The following is a 15,804-nucleotide window of genomic DNA, read 5'->3' on the forward strand; positions in this document are numbered from 1 at the left end:
TTTAATTTTCTCCCCCACATTAAGGAACTTAAGAAGAAATGCCAAAAGTCATTAAACATACTAAGAGTACTCAGCCATACGGACTGGGGAGCTGACAGAGATACCTTGCTGCTGCTCTATCGGAGTCTAATTCGATCCAAGCTAGACTACGGATCCATAATATATGGAGCAGCAAGGAAGTCATACCTAAAAATACTGGAACCAATACAAAATGCTGCCCTGCGTCTCTGTCTCGGCGCGTTTCGTACATCACCTATCCCAAGTCTCCATGTGGAGGCTGGAGAACTCCCCATGGATATAAGAATGAAAAAGCTTGCAATGCAGTATATAGTCAAGCTAAAATCCAACCCCACGAACCCTGCTTTTGACTCCATATTTAACCCCACAGAGGTAGAATTATACAATCGAAGGCCTAACGTCATACAGCCGTTGGGCCTTCGAATGAGAGAACCCATTCAAAATTTAACCCCACCCATTGACCAAATCTCTAAAATAGAAACCCCTCAGAATCCTCCTTGGCTAATGAATAAACCCAAATTAAATTTATCCCTCCTTAATTCCAAAAAAGAAAATACAGACCCAAGCATACTACAAGTCCACTTTAGGGAACTGCAGGAGAGCTACGGAGATTGTGGCACCATCTACACAGACGGATCCAAAATGGAGGGAAAGGTCGCGTGTGCCTGCTCCTTTCGGAACAAAACAATCTCCCGTAGACTCCCCGATGGCTGCTCCATCTTTACGGCCGAATTGCACGCAATATTGCTTGCACTTATGGCCGTAAAAGCATCAGAAAGGAGGAAATTTATAATCTGCTCCGACTCCAAATCTGCATTGCAAGCTTTGGGGCGGATGAAGACTGACATCCCATTGGTACATAAGAGCCTGAAGCTGTTGGACCAAATAACAGCCGACCGTAGGGATGTCACCTTCATCTGGGTCCCCTCCCATGTTGGCATTGAGGGAAACGAAGCCGCAGACAGAGAAGCAAAGAGAGCCCTAAATCATGCGGTGTCAGGAACCCAAATTCCCTACTCGGACCTGAGACAAAGTATTGCCTCTGCCACCTATCGAGAGTGGCAGAACCGATGGGAGGCTGAGACTCACAGTAAACTCAGGCAGATTGTGGCGGATGTCAGGTGGCGGCCCACATCTAAGGGTCTGACAAGGCGTGGTAGCACGACCATGTCCAGACTTAGGATTGGCCACACCTACATCACGCACTCTTTTGTACTGAAGAAAGAGGAGCCCCCACTCTGTGAGTACTGTGACTCTCGCCTCACCGTGGAACATATCCTCGTTGATTGCCCCAGATACCAGGATGTCAGAGCGAAATATTTTAGAGTCACTAATTTAAATACACTATTTGATAATGTCGACCCTGGGAAGGTACTGGGCTTTATCCGGGAAGTGGGGCTATCTACGAAGATCTGATCTATGAATTTTTGAACATGCACTATTTACATTAGATTTTTACCAAATATTTAAATTTTTACTACCTTGACTATTTTAACTGTGAATAGACCTTGATTTTAATGATATGACTGTATAGAATCTGGCCCTGTTGTTTAGAGAGAGAGTAGTCCTTAAGGGACTGCAGGCACGACATGGCCTAAATTGTGCCGATGTGCCTCAAATCACAAATCACAAATCACATTGGTAGTCTACTCTCCCTGTTCTGACATGCTTAGTGGACATGGATGATGGGGGGGGGGGGGGGGTTTACATAGGTCAAGCACCCCATCTTAACAAGCATGCTCAGTGGCTACAAGCAGTACAACTGAGGTCACACATTGGCAACATTGGTAGTCTACTCCTCCCTCTCTAGTGTTCTGGCATGCTTAGTGGACATGGGGGGGGGGTACATGGGTAAATTGTCTTCATGTAACTGTTCTGACACCATATTATATACAATCAATTGTTAGTCCACTCCCCCCCCCCTCTCTCTCTTTTTTTTTGTAAAGCACCTTCATTCTTCTAGCATGCTCAATAAACGTGAAGGGAAGGGGGCCTAGGGGGAGGATTTCAGATCTCCATTCTTGGCTTGTAAATGATGTCACACCAAGGTCCCTAGACACTCTGTTTTACCTGTAGCTGGCCACACTACAAAGATCAGTGCATGCAAAGGCATAACACCATAACACCTTGACTATATATACAGAATTAAAAACAAAATTAAGAAAACAAACAAGTTTTTTTTTAAGAAAGATATATAGAACATTTTATATACCTTTTTAAAATAAATATACACACTGCTATTGATTACAGAAAAATAAGAATATTAATAAACGATAAAGATCTACACATTTTTGAACAAAATGTTTACATTTTTAAACAAAAGATGGTCTATTTATAGATTGAATTTATATCTTTGTATACATTTTATACATATTAATTCATTATCAAACTAAAATTTTAATATATAGCAGCATGTAAGGAACCTCTAAATTCACTGTTACAACGCAAGACCGGGGCCACAACAGCTGCACACAAATTTAAAGTTTTTCAGCTGTGCTTTAGTCAAGTTTTGTTTTGCATTATATGTGCTGGCAGTGTGCCACCAAGTCACATGAGTCACAGAGAATCTAGGGGTCCCTTTGGTCGTAGGTACCACAGCCTAAATAGGCAGATCACTGAGCGACAAATCATTTTGTAAGATCATCAGGTACCAGTATTTTAAAAGCATTTGCAACAGCGCAAATTAAACCTTCAAATACTGACGATCAGGAAATATTCGATTTTGTGGGTCTGCTAATTTAATATCACTAACTCAGATTTTGTCATCTCATCAAAGATGATAAGTTGAATGTTGTTTCAATGCATTGATTTGTTGAACATTCAATTCTAGAGGGTTGGATGGTAATCTAGATTAGTTATAAAAGTTGTCAACTGCTCCATCTAACAAGCATGCTCAGTGCCTACAAGCAGTACAACCGAGGTAACACATTGGCAACATTGGTAGTCTACTCCTCCCTCTCCAGTGTTCTGGCATGCTTAGTGGACATGAGGGAGGGGTTCCATAGGTAAAGTGCCCCATCTAACTAGCTCAGAGCATGTAACTGGCCTGACACCAGATAGGATCAATAGTTAGTCCACTCCTCCCTCTGTCTTTTTTTTTTTTTTTACTTTTATAGTGTCTTTACTCTTCTAGCATGCTCAGTGGACTTAAAGGGATGGGACCTGGGGGGAGGTGTCCACAGATCTTTATTCTAGGCTTGTAACAGATGTCACACCAAGGTGGTTAGACACTAGTTTTACCTGTAGCTTGTTACACTAAGTGAAGATTTAAAAAATTCCTCAGTTAATCTAATTGGCATCTTACAACTTTTATAACTAATCTAGATTACTTTAATCTAGTCTACATCCAGATTATCTTAAACTACATTACATTAGTTTGCACTTTTATCAATAGAAAAAGTTATGTTGTCTGTATAGCTTGACAGACTAACATCCGTCATGAACAACAGACACCCCCCCCCCCCCTTAAAAAAAATTCAGGCTCAATTTATAACATATTTCCTCATCTATTTAGAAGCCAAAAGTAGAAGTCTCATTGAGATGATGCGTCATCAAATTAAAAATAGCCTTAAGCCCATAACCCTTCCCCTTGTTATCCAGAGGGAAAAATTTTTTTTTTTCGTATGTCTGCTTTGACATGAAGATGAACTTTGCCATCTCAAGGAAAAGGAAGCACCACGTGTCGGAAATGAGAAAATGGTGGCTGATCAGTAGCAATATAGCAATTCCGGTATAAACATTAAAATAAAGAAGTTATGTTTATAACAAGTGGTTTGTCTGGTTAGCCTTACGAAATGTCGCTGTCTGTTGACCCTGTTTTACTCTATAATTTATTGAGAAATATATATAAAACTATTTATGGTCTTCAAATTCTTATAATTAAACACATTTTCCCCAACATTGTCATTGATTAATTGACAGTTAGGCTTATCCTACATTTGGATCTTCATTATTTGAGCTGTATAGTCTATGTGTCACTAGGTTACATGTAGTTTACATGTACCTGGTAGTTTATATACCCAACCTTCCATTCACTTGTCCTTAATGCTTTTCAGAAAAGTATTATTAAAAGGCTTTTTTTTTTCTACTTACATGTTTATATTTACAATCTATTTACATTATATTTAGGTACTTTGATAAAAATTTCAAACTCAATATATTGTAATAAAACTAATATAGTTAGATAGAACTTTTTAAACTGAGTTTATTGATACCTCTTTTATGTTTCTAAGTTAATTAGAACAGAAGTAATCTAGCAATTTTAGTGGCAAAAATTTTTGCCTATATTTAAAACAAAAACTTTGTGACTGAAAAAGGAAAATTTTGCATTAAAAATGCTGTAACTTTATAACTATTCTGTTATTTGCATGAAATTTTCACCAGAATTGCATAATTATGTCCTGATATTTATTTTAATTTCAAACAAGGGATAGACTTTGACAAAATTTTCTTATGCATTTTTAAAGTAAGGTTACTTGTAAGAAAGAAACGATTGACAAAGTAGTACTTTTTCACATTTAAAAGACAGTAACTTTTGAACCGTAAGAGATAATGGAATACAATTTTAAACAGAGATGCTTGATTATCTGTTGATATTTATTTTTCTTTGAAATTATAGATAGAAGTAAAAAAAAAATATTTTACATTTCAAGACAAGGCACCACGTGTAAAAAAAATGACAGAAAAAATACTCTTATTTTTTTCTGTTAAAAAGGCTGTAATTTTTTTAACTTTCAGAGATATATGAATAAAATTTAAATTTTAATAAAGATATATATAGATCTACTATAAGTGTGTACGACAATCATGTCACACCGCAGCCACATCTCCTTAAGTTATGCCCATCGCCAATGATGTTCTCTGCGGAGAAAATAAATTAGTTCTCAGTCTAAGTCATGATTGAAGCTTGATTTAACACCATATCAGCACTAATAACTTTAATTTTAAAAGAATATTTATTGGACTTGATCCTGTATAAAAATCTATGTAATGTCTCTGTTTGTATAAGTATCTAGCCAAAAAATCTTATCTAGAGGACAACATTTTTAGTAGTCGCAGTACCTCCCATCATACAAAAGTTATAAATATCACCCTTCACCTTTATAACAGTTCCTTGACTAAGAAGATATTCGATGTTACCAAACTTCAGTTCATAACCAGCCGCCGCAGTAGACAAGTCAATAAAATAGAAATCTGCTATGAACTTCTTGAGCTATGTGATGTTGCCAGGCGTAAAAGTTAGCATATCATCCAATACAACTACACCACTGCTGCTCCCTGCCTCTGCATCATCAGTGCATCTATCATGTCACCACACTCACCACCTAGTGGCACACTACTACCAATTAAGCCCATGATGACGTTTTCTGTGAAAATAAAAAAAAATTATTTATTGTCTTTAGTTTGATTTTCAATTATCATATTCATAATTTAACAAAATTTATTAGATTTAGATTTATTTTAGAAAAGTTATTTTCAAACATTTTCCTAGCTTTTGATCTAGCATATTTTATACTAATAATATACTTTTAAATAGACCTACACCTAGTATTCTAAAAATAAAAATCAGTCTCTTTAGAAGATGGGTCCTGCTTTGCTAATCCAGTCTGATCTTAATTATATTTAATTTTTATGAATCCAGTCTTTTTGGACCTAGATCTATTTTAAATCTAATTCCACTGCTAAAAATATATATCTACAATTTAAATTAAATAGATCAAAGATTCAAAGGTTCATCATTTAAGCCTTTTACTGATTGTCTGCAACCTGTATGCCACCAACTATCGCATATATTGCACTGTACCTTAAGGCCATCCCCTTCTCTTGATTGGCATCCCAAGCTAAAGTCTTCGGTCTGAATGCTAGCATTTTCCAATTCGTCATCGTTGTCATCAATCATTTCTGCCTCCATCTGTCTCCAAACTATGGGGTCATCGTTGCTGTCACTAGATGTATTTTGTGGCACACTTGTCAATTTTTAAAGTTGTTTTGCCTCTATTTTCTTTCTTGCCTGCTCTTCTTTTTTCTCTGCATCTCTTGTTTGTTTAATTCTCTTTGCACCTTTTTCTGAACAAGTTCATCTTCTTTCTTCTTTTTATTTTCCTCACGTTTCAACTTGTTTGCTAGGTTTTTCTTATTTCTCCATCATTTTTCTTTTTAAAGACATCCTGAACTCCTCCCCACTCTCTAGGCTAGGTGAGGTTGACATGGTTCCCCTTCCCTTCCCTTGAAAGAAGGCATTTTGAAGATATCTTCTTCTGTCTAGACATTAAAGCCTTGCTCATAACTTGCACCCTCTCCTCAAAAACCTTTCTCTTCCTAGCCTGCTTAACTGCAAATTTTATCAATCTGCCCTTCTCCTTAATAGCTTTTGTCAGCAACCAGTCCATTGTTTTGTTGGCTTGGCACTTAACCTTAGCATCAACAAAACCTATAGAAGCATTAGGGGCCCTCTTACTATGAATATTATGTAAAAGGGCAGATGGCGTTTGTTGCATCATAACTTCTGTCGGGTTAGCCAGTTTCCCTATTAGATAGTCATCTAACTGCCTTTCTAGAACCATAACAAAACATGAAGCTAAGATAGATACTGTCCTAAAGAACCATTCTCCAGGCTGAAGCTGCACATCCCTTAGCACAACAAGCACATCATCGAGTAAGGGGTGTCCAAAAACATCAAACTCCAGGGTGAGGATCGAAGCAGGATTTAGTTGAAGCTCCTTCAATGTAGTGAGGCATTGTCTCACTAAAGGCGTCTGTAACAACACTGAAAATTTCTCATATTAACCTTATAATTACTAATTTAAAAAAGCAGCTAGAAATATGAAATAAAAAAATCTTTACTGTTTCCAAATGGCTCAGTTCTCTCAAACCACTGGACTTGTTATAAAATAGTTTCATCCAAGGACCTTATATGTATAATATAAAGGTATATGTAAATCTATGTATTTTTAAAAATTATATATTTAATTTTATCATTACTTAGACAAGCTCAAAGAATTATAAACAAATGTGTAACATTCTACCTAAGACTCTTATCTGCACCATTACATCTGGGTTGGTCAAATCTTTCTCTATTGCCTCTCTTAGTTTCATGTACTTGCAGAACTTTTCTAAATAGACTGCCACGGAATCTTTTATCTTGTAGATTAATCCCAGCAAGTAGAAATAAAATGTGCAATCTATTTCCAACATATCGAAGAATGTAAGTTTTTTAAAGAACTTCCCTCAGCGGATATGCCTGAAAGCCTTCGGGGTCTCTTGAGTTCTCCTTGTAGCTGTGAACAATATTTAGTGTATGAGTTTAAAAAAATTCTGAACTGTGATTATATTTAAGGCTAGATGATTTCTTTTGATTAAAAGTAATTTATGGTCTACATAGTTACCTTAACTTTGACAGGGCCTTCTTGTCCATACAATGAGGTACTGACACTCCAATCGATATTCAACTTTTTTAGCTCTTTCCGGGTTTCAGAAGCCATTCCATCTTAAGCAGTGGTTCCCAAAGTTTTTTTAGCTCGTAGACACCTTGCAATGTTTTCCGATATTCGGTAGACCCCCTGCTTAGCTAATATTGCAATTCACTGATTCATGAACTTCATATGTATTTTTCACTAATTTCTAACCTTGTAATGTGAAGACTGAAAACAATAATAAATATCCCATCAAGTAAATTAACAGTTAATCTCACAGAATGAAGCCTATGAAACAAGTCTGTTAAATCCGATTTCCTCTCGATTAAATTTCATTTTAAAATGAGATCTTTAACATCCAAGAACTCCTATAGTGTCAAAAAGAAAAAAATCTTCCTATCTAACAAAAGCTTTTTGACAACCATTGAACTAAGTGTGAAGAAGCAACGGATATTGTTATCGTCATTTTCTGAACACATTTGAGCAAGAATTTTTGTATTAAAGTTGCTCTGGTAACTGCAGTGCTAACAAATTAAAGATATTCATGCAATCCACCACTCAGATCTTAAGTTTTCAATGGATTACTCACTGTATTATTAACAATCCAGGTAGGCTTACACTATATCAACAGTAGGACTCAACCATGAAAGGTGCTCCATTCGTTGCTATTGATATTATATTTGATTGCTTTCTCTTTAAAGTAGCCCTTGAAAAATCAAATATTGAAACGCGGTTATCCGTTTTCACAAAAAGAAGTTTTTCTTGGATTTATGAGCATATGCAAATAAAAATGGTTCAATAGGGTTTATTTGTCCACTTGCATAAAGAAATAAGTCATTTGCAAATAATTACATAAGAAGCCTTCAATGTTACTATTCATTTATTTCATCAATTGGCCTTTTAACTGTTTTATTGCTTAGTTGAATTCTTTAATAATACGAGATGAAGGTTTGTGTACAAAATAGTTTTTAAAACTTCAGCTGCTGGCAAAATCATTCTTTTTTTCCCTTTTTGTTTGATGTTTTCCAAATTTCACAAGAAGTAAAAGATACTTTAAGATTTTGGTCTTTTCTCAACTTTATCATTGACTGTTTAAAAGTATTTCAAATCTTAATACATTATCACGGTGGCATCGTCTCAAAGGACTCTCCAGCTTAGAGTGGTTTTATAGTGTCATTGCATAAACTTTGTTACATAAAATACTCAGAGGCAATATAAGTTCAACAAATAAAAAAAAAAATTGCACTACAGTACCGGTGCTGTCTACATTTTATATTTAGATTCTGCATTACTAAATATTAGTTATCTGTAGACTAAAATAAGTAATTTACACGAGGCATTAAAATGTAGGGGAAAGGGGGGTAAAACGTACCCCCTAAGGGAGAAAATTCATAAAAAAAAAAGTTTGGCAAAAAGAATGTTTAAGTTTTATGTCATAGCTTTACAACAACACATACTACAAATGTACAAAGACTGAGTTATTTATATTAAAATAGAAAAAAACACAAAAAAAAAAAAAAGAGTACTATTTACCCTCCCAAGAGTCTAAATAGTACCAGCATGGAGGGTAATAAGTACCAACTATATATATACATAACAATGCAGAAAGATTCACAAACATAACTCATAAGTATCAGCATTTTCACAACCTGCACATGCAATATGCACCCAAGAAGCACATATTAAACATTGTATCATATCTTCTTTAAGGTTTTCTTCGCATATAAAACAATACCAATTTTGACTTTTCTCACTCTCATTCTGACCAAACTGAATAGAAATTTTACTTTTTTTTTTCTTTTGTGTTGCAGGAATAATTTGAGTTTGTTGTTTTTTACTTTTTTTTGCAATTGCAGCATCCACAAGAATTTTTTTATAGGGACTGGAAGTTAAAATTTCAGATTGAAAAGATTTTTTTTTCTGTTTAACATGGGGTTTTTCTTTTACTAGGATAGGAGAGATTGCAGTTACAGGGATGTATTTAGACTTTGATTGCCGAGAAGGAATTAAGCAATCATAATGGCCTACATCATCTCCAATATTTGTAAATCGAATAACTACTGCAGGGGAGGAAGGAAAATCATTCATGCCATATTTTAAAACAACATTACTAGTTGCATTCATAATGACAATTGGCTTTCTGAGCAGCTTCGTAGTTGCTATTATCTCTAGCTCGCCAACCATAGTATTTGGTCTAGAAATACTATCTAGCCTTTCAAAAATATTGTCAAATTTTGCATGTGGCATGTCAGCACACAATGTTGCTGCATCAAGGTCAGTATAATGCTCAATGTTTTTACAAATATAGTCAACAACTTGTGCTCTAAGAGAGTCTGCCAATGCCTTTTCTTGTATTTTAACTTGCAGGCTACATACAACTCCACTTGAATCTCTGTCAGTTAGCTGGAGATGTTCATGTAATGAAATGCAAATGCTTCTAAAAAAGCATCTGCCGTCAGGCTCTGTTGGAATTGCATTGTACGCAGATATAGAAAGTTCTAGGTGAGAATAATTTTAATTTATGGAGCTTTGAGTAGTTGCACCAAATCGTGGTTCATTTGATGAAGTGAGTGGGGATGTTGCAACTATTGTTGAGGAGTCTGATGATGACTGCACTAACAACTGATCATGTTGGGAATTTGAGGTTGAAGGGATGGGTTCTACAGGAATATTTATAACTGAGCAAATGGAGGTTTCAAAATCACTTTCAGTGAATATATGTCGATTGCAAGGCCATATGCCACATTTCAAAAAACCATTAGCAAAATTTGCGACCGAAGCTGCTCTTGGGTATGCTCTACCTAAGATGGTAGCCACCTGAAATACAGTAATTCCTCTACCTGGATGATTAAAAAGCCACTTATCTGACTCTTGTACATAACAGCTTTGCAGAGGCTTAAAAAACGAGACATCCAAAGGTTGAAGCTTATGTGTAGTATGAGGGGGCAAGCTGAGCATAATAACACAAGAGTTACTTGCAGCAGTGATGGCTTGCAAATTTTTGCTGTGAGAGGTATGTCCATCCAAGATAAGAAGAACAGGCTTTTCTTTTGATGGTTTTACACTGTTTATAAAATGATCCATCCATTCTGAAAAGCTATCTGCAGTCATCCAGCCACTTTCATTGCATACAGCGATTGTTCCTGGAGGAGCACCATCTAAAAGTTCGCCCTTCATCCGTTTTCGCTTGTAGACAAGCATAGGTGGAATAGCATTTCCTGCTGCATTAGCGCAAAATATTGCTGTGGTGGTAAGACCTCTTTCTGCACTGGTCAACTTCCCCACCTGATGCCTTCCTGTCAAGCTCACCACTTTTTGCTGTTTTTTCTGGACAGTTGAGAGCGCTGTTTCATCGGTATTGAAGATCCTAAGAGCATCTAATTTATTTTCTGTAATGATGCTTTCAAGTTTGTCAAAAAATCTGTTAACTGCTATCTTGTTAAAACCGGTACTACGCGCAAGAGATGTTGCTTCAGGTTGTCGCAAGCTCAGATTGTGACGTTTCTTAAAATCTCTAAACCAGTCTTTTCCTGCCATTCCTTCTGTTTTATTAAATCTGTGAGACAAGCCATTTTTTTCTGCTATTTGGTATGCAAGACATCTTATATCGTTTCTGGTCAGGCCGAACAGCATTCCTTCCAGTTGATTGATGTGACTGACAAGTTTATTCTCAAGCTCTGCTGGGAGAACTGTCATTCTACCTCTTTGTACTACATTCCCAATCGCAAACTTGTTTTTTCCATCTAAGTGTCTTTTTAGAGTTGTTTAGGTATACCGTAAAGTCTAGACACTTCATTGAGACCATATTTATTCCTCAATGCCTCTAAGGCTTTCTGAAGATCCTCCGGGGACCAGGTTGAAGCTCTGCCCCTGGGTAAAAAAAATAATGAATGTAAATGATTATTAAATAGATTGCTATAGTCTATATGGTATTTTATTTATTTTTTTTAAATGTAGATCTACTTATAGTTAAGGGCTAGATTATGTTTAGTCTAAAATTTAGATATAGCCTTAATTTTATTAAATCTAAATCTACTAGATTTAGTACCTTAATTATCTTTTTTTAGTCTAGACTCTATAGTCTATAGTTATAAAGAAAGTTATTGTTACATAGACATAGAGTAGAGTATAGAGGATGATAGAATATGATTCTAGAACTAGATTATATTATAAATCTAGATCTAGATAGTAGAAAGATCTTTAGCAATTACTAGATCTAGATTCTAGCTTTAAAACATAAAATAAGAAAGTTATTCGATCTACATCTAGATATTATGTCGAGATCAACTGTGGGGCTAAATAGTACCGAATGTCGGATAATTAGTACTTCCGGTACTTTTTACCCTCCTGGCGCCGGTACGATTTACCTCAAGGGGTCAGCCCACATAACGGTTTATCATATTAACGTCTTAAAATAACTGATGTACTGAGGCATTATTTTCAAGAGGAAAGGTTGGTTAACAATGCAATAGCTTTTGGAACATGATAGGTTGCCTCATTAGATAATTATACGATTTCTAACATGTGCAAAAAAGGTAAAAATGAATAAAACCTTACCGTTTTGGTGTCTTTTGATTAAGCTCCATAAAATTAACATGAATGATGACGCTATAGTTGTAGGTCAATATGCCAGGTTTTTTATTTTTAAAGACCATTTCTAAATATGAAAATTTTCGGTGGTACGAATTAAACAGTGGTACGTTTTACCCCCCTTTCCCCTACAATGATTTCCTGTTGGAATAATAGAATTCAAAATTAGAGGACTAACTATGATAAGTTATAGATTATTGTTAATTTCATTGATGTGAAATCAAAATTAAAATCACAACCTTCTCAAATGAGATCCACTCTCGTGGAATCCTAATTCTTTTTGTCACTTTCTTAGACCCCTGCGGGTCTATATAGACCACTTTGGGAATCACTGATCTAAAGGGTGCTTCCTATCAACCATTTTTTCCAGCTTGTCAGACACACACTTATTCGCCTTGGGTCTGTCAAAGAATTGAATAAAGTGTAAAGTACATGTTGCTGTATTCCATGGTAGGTAGAGCACTGACAACCAATATCATGTATGGCATTTAGGATTTGCTCTAGATAATCCTCTGTTGTTCCGCCAGGAATTCCAAAAGTTTGCAGAGTCAGGTTCTGATGCTTTGAGGAAATATGTCAGGAATTAATTTGCTGACCATCAAGTGGTGTCGAGTCCCATGAGAGTGTAAACTAATTTTCTTTGAACATTAGCTCACCAACTTGAATGTCAGAGAGGATTTCTATGTCTAATGCCATATTAGATATAGTCTTCAATACATGGTAGAGCTGTAAAAGAGAGTCCTGTTAGTTCATTGACAAATTTAATTAATGAACACATTTTCTCAAAAAGAACCTGATGTAAAATACAACTATATATACATTTCCTAGTGGAAGGGTCAAACATTTTAGTTTTTTTAGGCACTCAACGTCTTTTTCTACATGCTCTAGTCTGGTGGTATCCAACTCAAACTCTTTTCTTTGTTCTTCTAACATTTTTAACTTAGCCGCCATTCTGTTCACTTTACCCTTAACATTTTTAAACTCCTTCCTAAGCAATGCATTTTTTTCTTTATAATGAGATTTGTTTACAAGAAATATGTTTGGTTTAAACTTTTTGCCACTCTTAGTTCTACTTTCAATCTTTGATTTTCTTGTCTCAATTTCCGTATCACCTCATATTTCCTCTTTTTCATCCTATTTACAACTTAACTTTATAAAGACCAGAAAGAGATTTGAAACTTACCTTCATCTTCTTCAACTTACTATCCAGTACATTATACTTATCTATCCATTCTTGTCTTGTCTCACATCGTTCACAATCATTCCGTAGCTTCTGAACAGGAGCCGAGATCTCTTGAACCTGGTCTACATCTTCCAGCACATCTTCTGTTTCAGGGCATCTGTTGCTTCTTTCTTGATCTTGGCACTTGTACAGGACATTCCAAAAGGTCTTGAATCCACATCCAGTTGGAGCTCAACTGCCTTTTCCAGGAATTTATCTGCTTTATCATATATTTCAGATTCTGTAATACTGTCAGCTGCTTTGATGTCTAAGTGCTATCCGTCTTCTGCAAATGTTGGTCAATCTGTGTATCAGTTACATTCAAATTGGCCTCATTCCATTGGTACAAAAAAAGTTCATACCCATTCCTTACATTTCCCTTTTCAGCATCATTGGCAAATGTAGATATGAAACTATCCAAATCAGGTGATGAAGTCATTTCCAAAGGCAAAGAGCTTAACAAGATATAAATAAAAATGCTTGACTTAGTAAGAACTCAAAACTATTAAACTAATTTTATTATGACATATAATGTTTTTTAATATGAAATGTCTAAATCTAGATTTTAGACTCCTACTCATGTCTACTGAGCCGTCTGAGACATGAGAAGACAAGATTTTAATTTTAAGGAGTAAAAAAAAAGAAAAATCTAGGCCTGATTAGTCAAGAAAAGTAGACATTAAAATAGCCAAAATAACAGTAATTATCTTTAAATGATTTTGAAAAATCTATATAGATCTGTGTTTAATTATCAAGATTATGAAGATATCTGAGAATGTTATTTAAAACAAAAAAATTGAATTATTTTAATTAAAAAACGATTTAATTACTGTTTCCGGTTGGCTCGAAAATAGTAATGGCTACTTTCATTTTGATAGCAATTTTGGCATTCATACCACAAGAGTACCGGTAGAAAATGCATATTATCCTTCCGTCCCGAGACATGACGTTAAACTGCGCTCCTCTTTCCTTAGCACTTTTGGAGCTCAAAAGTGCCCTACTTCTTTTCTATCATTGTGTCTGCCTCCTCTTTTCCTAAGTCTGCCTTCATTGATCATCACACTGTCTCCTTAACTTTAAATTCTCACTACGTCCTAGACCAGTCCGTTTGCCGTGGACTGCGACGGGTAAGGGGGGATAAAGAGATCCTGGTGTTTGAGTGGTGGCTATCTGAGGATAAACCACAACAACACAATACTTTGGCTCCAAGTTCCCCTAGACCTGAGACCCAGATGGCCCGCTCTGGGTCAACCGGCTGGTCATGCCGAGCTACCAGCATAGGTCGTCGACCTATGCTGGAGGGCGGTGGCTGGAGGGTCAATCAGGGAGCTGCTGTATCGGACACATGTCTGATGTAGCAGCTGACTGAGTATAGCACCTGTGTAGCCCTGGCGGGCTCATTCTGGACATCCGAATGGCCCGTCCCCTTGTTGGACTCGATGGCGGGTGGGGAGCACAGGTGCCGAATTAACCAAAATATATATGGACAAAAAAACACACACAAAAATACTTGCCCCAGACCTATGTCTGGGCAAGAAACGACGAATTGACGATAAAAAAGAGGAGGTCCCAAAAAGCTGTGCCACCTGGCCATCATTTCTGGTGGTTAGATGCACAGAGGAGGGAAAAAGCCTGACCAAGTTGAGCCCTTTTATTATCTATAAGGGACTCAAGTCAGTAGTGGGAGAGCCCATGAGTGTGTCTAAGCTACACAAAACAATGGAACTCCTTGTAGAAGTAGACAGCAAGACACACTCTGATGGGCTTTTAAGATGCAGAAGACTCTGTGATCTCCAAGTGGAAGTCATGCCACACAAGAGTCTGAACACCAGCAGAGGTGTAATCAGCTCTAGGGACCTACTGGAATGTTCCGAGAAGGAAATAGTGGAGGGCATTGAAGGAGTCACCCATGCCCGGCGCATTACCAGGCGCAGGGAGGGTGAGGAGGTCAAAACCGCCACTATTATCCTCACATTCGGAACTAGGACACCGCCAGAGTATGTGAAGGCAGGATACCTACGAGTTCCAGTGAGGCCCTACATACCTAACCCCATGAGGTGCTTCAAGTGCCAGGGTTATGGACACGGCGCGGCAGTCTGCAAGAGGAACACTGTGTGTGCCAGATGTGCTGGAGAGGGTCATGAGGACAAGGGCTGCACAGCCCAGTTCAAATGCCCAAACTGTCAAGCTGGCCACTCAGCCTACTCCAAGGACTGCCCTGTGTGGAAACAGGAGGTTGCCGTGCAGGAGTACAAGGCAAGAAACGGATGTACCTTTAGCCAGGCAAAATCGGCTGTACTGGCCCTACCCAAGGGCCAATTCGGCTTGACAAAGACCTACGCCCAGGCTGTTGCTAAGAAAGGAAGATCCATAGCCACACAGACGGACACATTGACCCCACCACCCCCTCCTCCTCCCCCAACTCAGAAGAAAACACCGCCAAAGAACACACCTCTGAAGAAACAAGAAAGCCCTGTTGTCATGCTAAAGAACAGGTTCTCTGTGCTCGCTGATGAGAGCATGGAGACTGAGCAGCATGTCAAAACCAATACTCCGGGAGAA

At 37.1% G+C, this 15,804-nt stretch overlaps 1 long non-coding RNA gene across 4 annotated transcripts; it reads right to left on the reverse strand.

The window, feature by feature from the left end:
• Positions 1 to 3,109: 3,109 nt before the first annotated feature.
• On the reverse strand, positions 3,110 to 13,249 carry LOC129928705 (uncharacterized). 4 transcript variants are annotated; one of them, XR_008780188.1, is made up of 4 exons: positions 12,260 to 13,249; positions 7,404 to 7,658; positions 5,117 to 7,295; positions 3,110 to 4,878 (listed from the first exon to the last, which is right to left on the reverse strand). It is a non-coding gene; the product is annotated as an uncharacterized LOC129928705 (long non-coding RNA). The 4 variants fall into 4 exon arrangements; XR_008780189.1 differs by lacking the exon at positions 12,260 to 13,249 and having other exon boundaries at positions 5,117 to 6,926; positions 7,044 to 7,295; positions 7,404 to 8,894; XR_008780190.1 differs by lacking the exon at positions 12,260 to 13,249 and having other exon boundaries at positions 5,117 to 5,384; positions 5,822 to 7,295; positions 7,404 to 8,894.
• Between the last annotated feature and the right edge of the window lie 2,555 nt (positions 13,250 to 15,804).

The sequence above is a fragment of the Biomphalaria glabrata genome, chromosome 10 (genome assembly GCF_947242115.1).
Source record: "Biomphalaria glabrata chromosome 10, xgBioGlab47.1, whole genome shotgun sequence".
Lineage (NCBI taxonomy): Eukaryota > Metazoa > Mollusca > Gastropoda > Planorbidae > Biomphalaria > Biomphalaria glabrata.